Source organism: Eschscholzia californica, unplaced genomic scaffold (genome assembly GCF_041429995.1).
Source record: "Eschscholzia californica isolate CP2 unplaced genomic scaffold, dmEscCali1.0.p SCAF_2, whole genome shotgun sequence".
Lineage (NCBI taxonomy): Eukaryota > Viridiplantae > Streptophyta > Magnoliopsida > Ranunculales > Papaveraceae > Eschscholzia > Eschscholzia californica.
Genome location: NW_028238309.1, coordinates 44561175 through 44575251, shown reverse-complemented (window position 1 = coordinate 44575251; position 14077 = coordinate 44561175).

Here is a 14077-nt window from a genome sequence, read left to right as displayed (position 1 = left end):
CATTAGTAAAAACTACTATTACAGACAATACCATTGTTTGGAGTAATGGAAATGCGAAGTTAGTACTAAAAAGGAGCATGAAATTAATTGAGTAAACTGTTGTTGCATCAATTTTAGACCCCACCAAATTAATTTCTTAAACAGAAGAGTTCACTGCCTTTTCTGGGAAAGAAATCACAAACTACTCATCCATGGAAATAAAAAAGAAATGTGTGTGGGTACTGGATAAATTGGTTTGTTGTCTTTCTTTAGTAAGAAGAGTTCACTGTCCTATCTCTCTCTCTAGATCTCTGGTAACAACAACAATGGGTATCTAGTCATTTTAGGGATTTATTGGTTTAAACCCAAATTTATTATCCTAACATTGATGCACAAGCAAGTAGACTCATAGTGGAAAATCGAACATAAGTTTATTATCCCATTTGGGGGATTAAATTATTAGGGTTTATGAGGGAGAAGATGAGTTAAAGATAGAAGAAGAAGATAACTGAAATAAATTCGGGGGTCAAAAGTGCAATATTGGCTATATAAGGGTAAAGTGGGAATAGGTTAAAGTATTATTCTAGAAACGAAATATTTCCGAGTGATTCCGTCAAAAGAGAGTCCAAAGTGCAACACTAGAAAAATGGAGTCCAAACAACAAGTCAATTATACGAAAGGGGGTTCAAACATCAAATCTCCCCACAAAGTAGTAGTTAAATGAAAATTTTGTAAAATATTTTAGTATAGATATTAGGTGTCTTGATTTTGTAAATAACTTCAGTTCTCAGAAAATTTTCACAAAACACTTTTAAATATAGAGTTGTTTGTTGGGAAATGCTTATTTTTTATCTTGTACAGAACATTTTTAGATTTCAATAGAGTTTGAAGTGATATTATGTCTGCACTTATACCTATGTTGGTGGCAAAAGTAGTCGTTAAATGAGCACTTCGTAAAATGTTTGGTGTCTTTATTTTGTAAATAACTTCAGATCTGAGAAAAAAAATGTTAAGTTTGCACTTATACCCGTGTTAGTTGCAAATTAAATAGTTAGCTAAGTATTTAACAAAATGCTATGAACATTCTCATGTGCGACGTGGACAATGTTGAGAATGTTTACACACCACATGATAATGTTTGAAACAACTTTTGAAATGTACTAACATAACTGTCTTAGACTCTAGGTTTCAAAACAACATTTGAACAATCATGTTTCGGTTCAAACTCTTTATCTTGAAATGTAAGAGTTTCATGAACATTAGGTCGAATGTTTGTGCTAAATTATATTTGTTAAGAACACTGTTGATATTTTATCTTGTTCATTTTTAAATCTGAATAGACTTTCAAATGAATTTTTGTCTGCACTTATACCTCTGTTAGTGGCAAAAGTAGTAATTAGATAAACATTTTTTAAAATATTTTAGTGAAAAATTTAGGTATCTTGATTTTGAAAATAACTTTAGTTCTGATAAAATTTTCACAACACTTTTAACATAAAATTATTTATTGGAAACATTTTACCAAATATTTGTTTTTTATCTTGTACATTTTTAGATTTGAATAGAGCTTTAAATAAAGTTACGTCTGCACTTATACCCATGTTGGTGGCAAAAGTAATAGTTAGATAAGCATTTTGTAAAATATTTTGGTATATAAGTTAGGTGTCTGTATAGCGAAGAACATTTAACGATTAAGATTTATGGCTACAACACTACAAAAAATGTTCACGAAAACATGATTGTGTTTGTATAACGAAGAAAAATAAAGCGACACATTAAATGAAAAAGTAATACCAACGATGTTGGAATTATTCAAAATGTTGTTTATATTACAAAATAATGTTTAATCATTTGTAACAGTGTCCTCAACACAACCATAATTGATAGGCAAAATCTTCAAAACTTTTACGGAATCGAAAATGTTACAGAATTATAAGATTGTATATCGGCCAAGAGCTTTTCGAAAAGCTTTGACACCATCGGTAAATGTTTGACCAATATCAGTAAATATTTTGCCTCAACATTCAGAAACAAGTTTTTTGTCCTTCTTTTGAGAAGTACCAATTGCTCGATCCTTTTCCATAGATATAGAATCTGCGACTGGAATCAACAGAGGATAAATATATGCCTACGAGAAAGACAAAATGCACAAGATATTTGTGTGAATGCACTCGACAACTTGTTAAATGTTTACAAATTTGGAAAAATGTAAAAGACATAACATTTGAAATTAAGCATTATGTTAATAACACAAGATACAATGTTCTAATTGATGTGTTTGTGTCGGTATAACAACGAAAATATTTAAGGATTAAGATTTATGTTTAAAACGCGACAAAAAATGTTCACTAAAATGATTTTGCCTGTATAATGAAGAAAAATGCACAAGAATCAACACAAAATTATATGCGTACGGGAAAAACATAATGCACAAGACATTTATGAGAATGCACCTGACAAATTTGTAAATGTTCACAGATGTCGAAAAATGTAAAAGACAAACTATTTTAAATTAAGCATTATGTTAACAACACTAGAGAAAATGTCGAAAAATATTTACAAGTGCTCAAAACATACGTAAAAGTGTTTAAACACCAATCTATTTATGTAAAAACAAAATCTAATTTATGATAGTAACATCAGTAAAAAAAAACTACAGCATTTTTGAGTTTGCTCGCTATATTAACATCGTTTAACAACATATTCTAAAATACTTAATGCACCAGTCAATTTGTCTGTTAAAAACCAACATATGCAATAAACGTAATTTTAGAGAGAGAAACCGAAAAATAGATCTGACATTGTACTATTTGGTTTCTTAGATAAAAGATTGTATGTAAAGTTTTTTCACAGTATTGTTATATTGTGCGGAAGTAAAACCAAGAAACTTCATAAGAAGATTGAACCTATAAGATAAAAATAACACCAATAACAACCTCACCAATGGAGCTTCAAATAATTAGGTCTCCAAAACTATATAGTTAACTCTCTAAAAAAACTATGAAAACACCCTAAAACCAGATTTGAAGCTTCTTTCAACCTCCATTAAAGAAGATGATGATTGAAGATAAAAGATAGAAGATACATTGAAAAAAGTATAAGAGAGATGAAGACGTACCTTCAAGGGAAAGCAGATCCGATAAGATTTTCTGGCGGGATACAATCTGTTCATGAAGTTTGGAGAGAGAAAAATAGTTTTTGGTTGAGGAGGAAATCTGTTTTAGAGAGAGAGAGAAAATGAGATGAAGCCAAAGTCCCAAAATATTAGTCTGGTATTTTAGAGAGAGAAAGTGAAGGATAAATGAGTTTTAGAAAGAGAGTGAATATGAGAGGGAAAAATAAATGGTTATATATATAAAAGGGGAAAGGTGGAAATATGAAAATAAGATATGTCCTAGAGATGGAAAAAGGTGCTTCGAGATTCGTATTTGAGCTTGATCTATAGACATTTTGAGATTTTGGGTTTTTTCAGTTAAAATTCCGGGTTAGGCTAAAAGTGGGATTTGGGCCCTTTTTTTGGGTGTTTCATCAAAATTTTCTTAAAACTTAACTAACCACTTAGGGAAATCATAAATAACACCTAAATAAAATAAGAACAAAAACTAAACTAAACTAAATACATATCCTTATAATTTCTTTTCTTCTCTTTTCTAACTTCTCTTCAAACTTCGATCTCACATTTCCATTTCATTCTTACACAATTACATAGAGGTAAGATTCTTCCTCCTTTAACTTTTCTTTGTATTTTTATATATTGCTTATGCTTAGATTCCTATTGCTACTTCTAGTATGTTAAAATATTTATGTTGATTAGTATACAATTGTGTTATTATCGCATTAGATTGTTATGGCTCTAACTTGCGCGACTCTGAGAAAAAAAAAAGACCGAGATTTAGTTAAATCACAATTGGGAGCTATGGATCAATTCGTTTAGAAAAAAACAAGTGAGACTAACAACCCAAATAAAGTGTTGGTTGATGAATCATTTTTTTTCAACTTAAACTGTAGGGAGGCCTCTGTATGTTGCCTAGGACTTTCCAAAAATCAGAGTCACTACTATCCAAAACCACCCAACAAGAAAAACACAACAACGTATGATGGGTTGCTAGTCTTATTAAAGGTCAAACAGACATTGGTAGGGTTATTAACAGTTTTTCATGAATTACATGATCCAAGAACCAGACTGGTCAAGATTTGGTCAACTGACCAGTAGACAATATTTCTAAATATAGTCTTAATTTACGTGATCCAATGAAAATGAAAAGACAAAACTCTGAATACCCAAGTCATGTTTGCAGTTTTCATATATGGTAAGAGCCACCTTAATAACAACAAACTATTATATCTTGACTCTTTTTGACTCTTCCTGTTTTTTAAAAGGTTGACCTTTGACCATTCATCTCGAATGAATCATGGTCGGTTCTATCCTTTGATTCAGGCTTTCTATTCTTCTGTATACATTCAACCAACCAAATGGTTAAAAAGAATAAAATTTATGCCCACTTGCAAAGTTGCAATGGTAAAGGAAGCTTCCTCTTGGTTGGTTAAAGGAAATGTGCAACTAAATCATAGCACAAAGTTCTCATATTGGGTCTATGTAGGGTGGAAATTTGGCTGGTTTGAGGCTTCGAGCGATCAGGCTCTCCGGGCTAGCAATCGATGTTTGAGACTGAACAGGGTGCTACTCACATAGTCTGCAGTTTATTTAATTGGTTGAGTTCAGGTGAAAAGTCTCAGAGACCACCCAGCTCGTCCTGCCATACGTGTCTATATGATAAAGTCTTCACATATACAAATCTAGGTGGCACCATAATCACCTCTAAGTCAGATCGTTACGATTTCGATGTTTTTCAAGTACGGGAGATGCTAGAGTGACTTAGAGGATGACATAATGACGTGAAATTCACTAAAAGACAAGGTTTTTTCAAAGTTTGACCACGGTGGGGACCGCTTTTCTTTCCAAATGAGGAAACATGTCATTCTCTAAGTACCAAATTCTAAGTCACTCTATCATTTCCCTTTCAAGTACTAGAACAGAAAACGTGAATAACAACTACGATCAAAAACTTCTAATTGAGTTACCTATGTTTTACACTACATGTACATACTTAATTGTTTGTACATGTAATATTATGTTCTTTTTGTACAAGTGAGATAAAACATTTTAATAAAGCTTAGAGAATATGTTATAAAACATCAAACTTTTGATCTATCTGCCATAGAATTTGCGCTCAACATGTACAATATTATCATGTCAATGTATAAAGCGTGTAATGAAGAGTTATTAATTTGAGATATAAATACCAGAATGTGATATGGAACTTAATAAATCAAAGCGAAGTAACTAGGAGATATATATGTGGAAAGTTTTATAAGGCCTCCCCAATTTTGTGAAAAAGCCTCCCCATGAACCATTTTACTTGGTAAATTATCATTGAGGGGGGGCCTTTTAACAAAAATGATGGGGCCCTATAAAATCTCCCTATATATATAGGTTTGTTAATGAAAGATAGTGTTAGGTGTATTAGGTAATAAGCCAAAAAAAAGTTGTAGAAGTGATGCTAACGAAATCCTATAGGCATGTGCACAAACAATTTACGGCAGCGATAGGGCAAAGGTTGTTTTGCCTCTTTCGAAAATGAGCTAACTTTAATTTGCATATGCCCATATAGTGCCAAAGTTGGTTATCCGTCTTCTTCATTTAGTTATTCTATTCTTAACCAAACCCCAAATTATCACAAGAAAAGGTCCTCCGCTAAAAATTGTAAAATCATCGTTTGTTCTTTTCTTATCAAAAGCAAAAGGAAGATTCTTGAGTTGCACTCTATTTTACGATCCTTGGACATCTTAGCCACCCTAATTTTTCTATTTGTATTATTTCATCTCTTAAAATGATTATTCATCTTAGCTCCTTCATTTTTCTATTTTTATCTCTTAAAATGGTGAATAAATCCATGAATTTTTGGGCAATTTTAATTGTTGTGTTCCTTTTCATGAATCTTCACTAATAGAGGTCTAAATTTTTCCCAAAAGTAGTTATTTTTCTGTTAACAATTTCTCTTATATAGTCTTGTACAAGAGTTATTTTGGAGCTTAGCATTACAGTTATCCCCATTAATAGAGACAATTGGATGAAAAAAAGGGATAAGTGGGATATCTTTAAAAGTTTAAATAGGTTAAAGCTACTTTGATCATGCAGGCTGCTTTTTGTTGATTAGGCATTTTTGTCATTTTTCTTGCAAATTGTTAAAATAAATTGGAATGGGGCCGTGGAGAAATAGTCTAAAATAAAAAATAAATCGGGTTTAAGGTCCAAAACTAATACAAATAGATTAAAAAAAACAATTTGTTTTTGAATGTTTGTTGTTGCTGTTGGCGTGAATCATGGAAACGTGAATCACCCAATATTATCATATAGGAAAGAATATTATTACATAGGAAATAATATTATTATATAGGAAATAGTATTATCTGTAAATATATAGTTACCAGTATTCGGAAATTGTTAACATATACCTAAGCTCTATTTCTATTCTTGTCTATCATGTAACATTATATATACTCCTCATATGAGATGAATAAAGTATCATTCAAAATCAATCTTGCTCTATTAAACATGGCATCAGTGCAGGTTATTTAAAAATTTTACGCTTCCGCTACGTCGACTATCGGAGAATACATCACCGACGGTCACTTTTACTATCATAACATCAAGGTTTGGTTGTGTCCAGATCTAGAGTATTTCTGGATCTAGGTTGTATTAATCTTGATTAGGTACGAAGTTTTTTTTGGCATCTTCAATTTCTTTTGGTGTCGTTGACAGTGCTTGTCATCCATTATCTCTACTATTAAGGTTAGTTGTGTTATATATTGATTATAAATCATCTTTTATTATTATCAATATATATTATATACTTCCTACATTATAAGATGTCTGGTTCATCAGATATGTCAATGACAGTTCCGTCTGGTTCTCAGACTATGACCACCGGACAATCGTCTATCTATACTAGTGAGCCTATGTCTATTCCTTATGGTGTAAACTTGAATGGTATCAATTATTCACTTTGGTCACAAGTGGTTGAGACGTTTATCGCTGGACGAGGTAAACTAGGTTATATTAATGGAAGAAATGTTGAACCTCAAATACAAGATCCTATTTATGATAAATGGTGTATGGAAAATGCAATTGTTAAAGGATGGCTTATTGGTGCTATGGAACCAGATGTGATGAATTTATTTATTCGTTTACCAACAGCTAAGGCCATTTGGGAAGCTGTTTCTCGGACTTATTTTGAAGGAGCAGACCGGTCAGTAATTTACAATTTAACACGTAAATCTATGCAGATGAGACAGACTGGTAAACTTGTATCAACATATTTTGCTGATTTACGTGCTATCTGGGATGAATTGGATTACCGTAAACCAATTCAATTTACACAACCTGATGTTGTTCTTGCTCGACGGAAGGAAATTGGGGAAGATAGAGTTTATGTATTTCTTGCAGGCCTCGATGATGTCTATGATCGTGTTCGAAGTGATATTCTTCGTACAGATCCATTTCCGAATTTAGATTCGGCATTTGCAATTGTTAGGGGTGAAGAGCAACGCTGAAACACGATGCTAAATGTTGATACTAATATGGCTATGGTTGCTAAACTTTCAGGGCCATCTTTACCTAATGGTTCGTCAGTAGGATGCAAACATTGTGGTAGTTCTAAGCATGTAATTGAAAATTGCTTTAAGAAGAACGGATATCCAGACTGGTGGGACAGTTACAATGAACGGAAACGAGAAGGGAAAAATAAGAAGGGTGGAGGAAAAGCAGCTCTTGCAACAACACCACATCAATTATATCCAGAAGTGAATTCTGTTTCTGATACACAACCATCGGTTTCTGGTGTCTCTCTTCTTGATCCAAAATTGATACAACAATCAGGTAGTTTCGCTCTTCTCTCCTCTGATGCTTCAAAGGATCCTGGCTGGGTCATTGATTCTAGAGCTACGGATCACATGACCTATGATGCTAATATATTATTTAATCTTGGTGCACCTCACTGTTCTCATATTGATAATGCTAATGGTGTATCTGTACCCGTTACAAAATCCGGAACCGTTAATTTAACACCCTCGTTGTCACTTGAGCACACATTACTGGTTCCTTCATTATCTAATAATCTTTTGTCTGTGGCACAAGTGACCGAGCAATTAAATTGTTTAGTATTAATGTATCCTCGTTTTTGTCTACATCAGGATCTCAACAGCAAGGAGATATTTGGGCGTGGTACTAAGAGAAAGGGGTTGTATTATGTGGATGATGTCTGCATCAGAAAAGGGTTAGCAGTAACAGGGTCATCTCATATTAAGGAAGATCAGATTTGGTTATGGCACAAGCGGTTAGGTCATGCTTCATTTGGTTACTTACAATATTTATTTCCTCGTCTATTTTCGGGTTGTGATATTTCAAATTTTAATTGTGAGACTTTCATTTTAGCAAAAAGCCATCGTGCTTCTTATTACTCTAGTACAAATAAAACTTTGTTACCCTTTGAGTTAGTTCATTCTGATTTTTGGGGGCCTGCTCCGGTATCTACAGTATCTGGTTATCGTTGGTTTCTAATATTCGTTGATGATTGTACCCGTATGACATGGTTATATCTTATGAAACACAAAAATGACGTACAAGAATGCTTTCAAATTTTTCATAAGATGCTACAAACACAATTTTCTACTACGGTTAAGATTCTTCGTTCGGATAACGACGGTGAATTTGTTAATCATGAGTTAAGAAAATATTTTCAAGAACATGGTATTATTCATGAAACCACATGTCCACATACCCCTCAACAGAATGGTGTAGCTGAACGGAAAAATCGTCAATTACTTGAAGTGACACGTGTAAGTCTCATTGGTGCTAGTATGCAACCAACTTACTGCGAGAACGCTATAACATCTGAAGTTTATTTAATTAATCGTGCCCCAAGTAAAGTGTTGGATTTCAAAACACCACTAGAGAAACTTTCTCAATATGTGTCTATACCTTCTCAGTTGACTTTGGTACCTAGAGTGTTTGGATGTGTAGTATTTGTTCACATTCCTAAACATCAACGTACAAAGCTAGATCCGTGTGCTTTGAAGTGTGTGTTTGTAGGTTATTTTCCTCATCAGAAAGGGTACAAGTGTTATCACCCACCTACTCGTAAATCGTTTGTCACTATGGATGTAACATTCTCTGAACATGAGATGTATTTTTCCTCATCGATATCCAATTCTTCTCTTCCGGGGGAGACTACTGTTGTCCAAGAGATGAATTGGAGGAAGCTACTTCCAGATTTCATTGAAGAACCAGAACAGTCAAATAAAGATACTAATATTGCGGTACCAGATTTATTAGCATCGAATCTTGCAGAAGAAGTTATGATTGTTCATTCAGAACCAAGTACTCATATATCCACTACTCATACTACTCCCTTCTCTGCGGTTCCCATCCAATGAGTCTCCTTCTGTTCCTGAAACTGAGGTATGTACTGAACCGAGTCTTAATACTAACAGTTTAACTAACAATGACATATCAGTTGCTCTAAGTAATGACAGGTATAGTTTGCCACCTAGAAGCACTAGAGGTAAGCCTCCAGATAAATATTCACCTGACAACTCAAAGAGTATGAGGTATCCCATAGCAAATTATGTGTCAACAGATCATCTACCTACTTCAGTCAAGGCCTTCGTAAATCAAATGAGTGATATTATTATTCCAACTAAAGTTCAGGATGTTTTGGCAAATCCAACTTGGAGAAAGGCAATGAGTGAATAAATGTGTGCCCTTGACAGGAACGAAACTTGGGATTTAGTACCACTTCCAGAAGGAAAGAAGCCAAGTTGACTGCAAATGGATTTTTACTATCAAGCATAAACCTGATGGAACCATAGATAGATATAAAGCTAGACTAGTTGCTCGGGGTTTCACTCAAACATATGGTGTTGATTATCAGGAAATTTTTGCTCCAGTAGCAAAGATTAATACAGTTCGAGTATTGTTGTCACTTGCTGCGAATTTTAACTGGCCTTTACAACAATATGATGTGAAGAATGTTTTCTTACATGGAGACTTACATGAAGAAGTGTATATGAGTCTCCCACCCGGTTACAGTTCTATTGAAGATGCTAATTTAGTGTGTAAGCTCAAGAAAGCATTGTATGGTTTGAAACAGTCACCCAGAGCGTGGTTTGGCCGATTTCGGCTAGCTATGAAAAAGTATGGATAGACTAACTGCGTTGATTATTTATGTTGATGATATGATTGTGACAGGTGACGACTATGAAGAAATAGGGAAGCTAAAAGACTACTTGTCTTCTGAGTTTGATATGAAAGACCTTGGAGGTTTAAAATGTTTTCTCGGTATTGAAGTTACTCGGTCAAAACGGGGAATATTTTTGTCTCAACGGAAATATGTCCTTGATTTGTTGAAAGAAACTGGCATGCTTGATTGTCAGCCGATAAGCACACCCATGGAACAAAATCATGGGATGGAAGAGCTTCCTGATCAAGTACCAGCTGACAAAGGGAAATATCAAAGGCTAGTTGGCCGTTTGATCTATTTATCTCACACTAGGCCTGATATTGCATATGCAGTTAGTGTTGTTAGCCGGTTCATGCACAATCCTAGTGAAGTTCATATGGAGGCAGTTGTAAGAATCTTAAGATATTTAAAATCAGCTCCAGGAAAGGGTCTTATGTTTTCTAACCATGGACACGCGAATATTATAGGATATACAGACTCGGATTGGGGTGGCAAAGGTGAAAAAAGGCGTTCTACTTCTGGTTATTTCACATTTGTTGGTGGTAACTTAGTCACTTGGAAGAGTAAGAAACAAAAGGTCGTATCTATGTCAAGTGCAGAAGCTGAGTACAGGGCAATGACTAAAGGTATATGTGAGATATTATGGTTGAAAATACTTATGGGGGAGCTTGGGTTTCCTCCTGACAAAGCTATGCAATTATATTGTGATAACCAGGCTGCTGCTAATATTGCAGAAAATCCAGTGCAACATGATCGAACTAAACATGTTGAAATTGATCGGAATTTCATATATGAGAAGATAGAGAAAAAAATTATTGAAATTCCTTATGTTAAGTCAACAGAACAGCTAGCTGATATTCTAACAAAGGCGTTACCCAGTAAAAGTTTCACTGATTCACTTGTCAAGTTGGGCATTCGTGATATCTATGCACCACCTTGAGGGGGAGTGTTGGCGTGAATCATGGAAACATGAATCACCCAATATTATCATATAGGAAAGAATATTATTACATAGGAAATAATATTATTATATAGGAAATAGTATTATCTGTAAATATATAGTTACCAGTATTTGGAAATTATTAACATATACCTAATCTCTATTTCTATTCTTGTCTATCATGTAACATTATATATACTCCTCATATGAGATGAATAAAGTATCATTCAAAATCAATCTTGCTCTATTAAACAGTTGCCTCGTACAAATACACAAATGTATCACTAATGTGTTGATTGTTTAGTGAATGTGTAGATATATGTAAGAATGGGTTTGTTTTGTACGCAAACACAAACCAAATTTCGTGAAGTTCAAGAATAAAATGTGTAAGATTATTTATGTTTCGTTTATATGCAATAAGATAATGATGGTCGTGCAAAAAATTATTTTTTTAGTATTTTTAAAAATGGTATATACAAAAATGATTTGTTTGGTACATTTTAAAATTTATATTTTTGTATATTTTTGACCTATTTTGTGTTATTAGCGAACTTATTGTTCTATTACGGTCCATAGTCGGACCTTCAACCAATACTATATATGTCCCATATCATGCCAAACTATTTTATTACTATATAGACGAAAACAAATGAAACAAATATTTTTAGTTATAAAAGCATAATTATTTAGTACTTCGTTTTGTTAACTTTGATGATAACAAAAGAACTACATTCTGATCCTAATAAGAAAAACGTGAAATTCAGAAGACAATTCTGTCATAGTTATTTCAAAAAAAAAAATCCGTCGGAATAAAAAAAATTAAAAGAAGTCTATGATAAAATAATCGATTATAAATTAATTAAAACCTCGTTAACCTCAAATTGAACTCATAAACACGTCACTAACTAAACTCAAAATCCTAAACTCATAATACTAATATAAAAGGACTTCCTCACTCTCTCCCTTTTCCACCCTTTTTCTTTAAAGCTTGTTAATAACAACACTAGAAGCAAAAGTAGAAGAACCGAGAAAAAGCAGAGGAAAAACAGAGGAAAAACAGAGGGAAAGCAGAGGAAAAACAGAGGGAAAGCAGAGGAAAAAACAGAGGAAGAAGGAGGTATGTGTGAAAAGCAAGAAATGAGAAGTGAAGAAGAGTGTAAATCATTTGGGAAGAGGTGTAATCGGTTGGTGAAGGAGCAAAGAGCTAAGTTTTACATTCTTCGACGATGTGTTATCATGCTAATTTGTTGGCACAATCACGATCATCCAGACTCTTAGTTAGTCCCTTAATTGCCTTGTTTAATTTATTAGAACCCCCATCTCTCTCTATCCCTCTCTCTAGAGTTGTTGTGTATATATACTGATACACTAATTAGTTAGGTACTATTTTTGTGTTAATGTAGTTAGATTTTCTTTATGAGATAAGAAATTAGAGCTATAAATCATATTGTTTTCGGAAAGATTGAATCCATTTCTTGGATCTGTTTAGAAATAGAAATTTTAATATATATATATATATATTATATTCATTTTTGAGCATGGGTTTTTTCTTCTATTCATTTTTCCCTCTTCTAATTTGTGCTCGAAAAATGGTGGTTAATATTGTCTGCAATCAACTTGAGCTCATTTGGATTATTATATTTTATTTATTTTGATTTTAAAATGGATAAAACAAGTAACATGTGGATGGAGAATAAATCTATGATCGGAGACCTAGAGTCATTTGTATCAACCCCAAGAAAGAATCACAAGAGAGTAATTAAGCGAGTTAAAAAACAATTTGTCTGATTGATTATTCATCGAAAATTTCAAACATAGTAGAATTTCTAACTTTTATAAAGATAGGAGAGCATTTTCTTCAAGATATTTAAAGTGAATAGTTGTTTATCTTACCTTTTTCATTTTCCATTTGATGAGATTTTTGGATTGAACTAAAAACAGTTGCTCTCTTGAAAGGAAGTGGTGGACAATGATGCTACCTACACTTTTGTGCCCTAACAAATCACACTATTTGGTGGGGTGTCCATAATTAGATGATTGATATTGTTTGATAGGACTTGGTCGTTATCAACATATTGCTAGGAGAAGGTATCTCTTTTAATTCATTACACCAAATTTTTGTTTCAACCTCGTTACTTTAATCATGTGGGGGGCGAGAAAATTTTGAGAAATGAAACGTTAGATTTGTTGAATCCTCTTTAGTGCGAAGTTTAGTTGGTTATATAAGATGTTTTTGTCGAATTTGATCTTACTACAAGCTGGTTTACCTCTTCTAAGAACAAAATTTATTTTCGATTCTAATAGACTAATAGTTATATTTAATATCCTAATACACATTTGGGGAAATATCATTTTCCATCCACCCATATTAAGTTTAAAGCCATAGCCAATCCAATTATTGTTGGTTTAGGTTTACATAAAGAGAAAAATAAAAACATACTCAATGGATTATAAGAATCAAAATTGTTAGTTTGAGGAAGTGGGTGTTGTTTTTCTCAACCAAAATGAGCCTGTCTTTTATTACTATTTTCATGGTAGTTGGAAAGGTGAAGAGGACAAATTCATCTTGATGAGAGAATTGAGTAAGAAACCCGGGTCCACTGAGCAGGCTGAAACTTCACAAAATTTCTAGACCCAGAGAGAGGAAGGTCTGTCAGATGTGCTAGACCTGTTGAGAGAGAGAGTGATAGAATGGGATAGTATCCTTGCACAACAGTGGAGGAAGACTAGCCCTATGCATTTGAGGTGTAGTCTGTGAACAGGGCACCAAAATTGGGTAGAGAAAGAACAGCCTCGTCCCCTACCCAATTCACTGATATCTAACTTCCATAGACCTAGGTGTGGAGGGTGTGAAGAC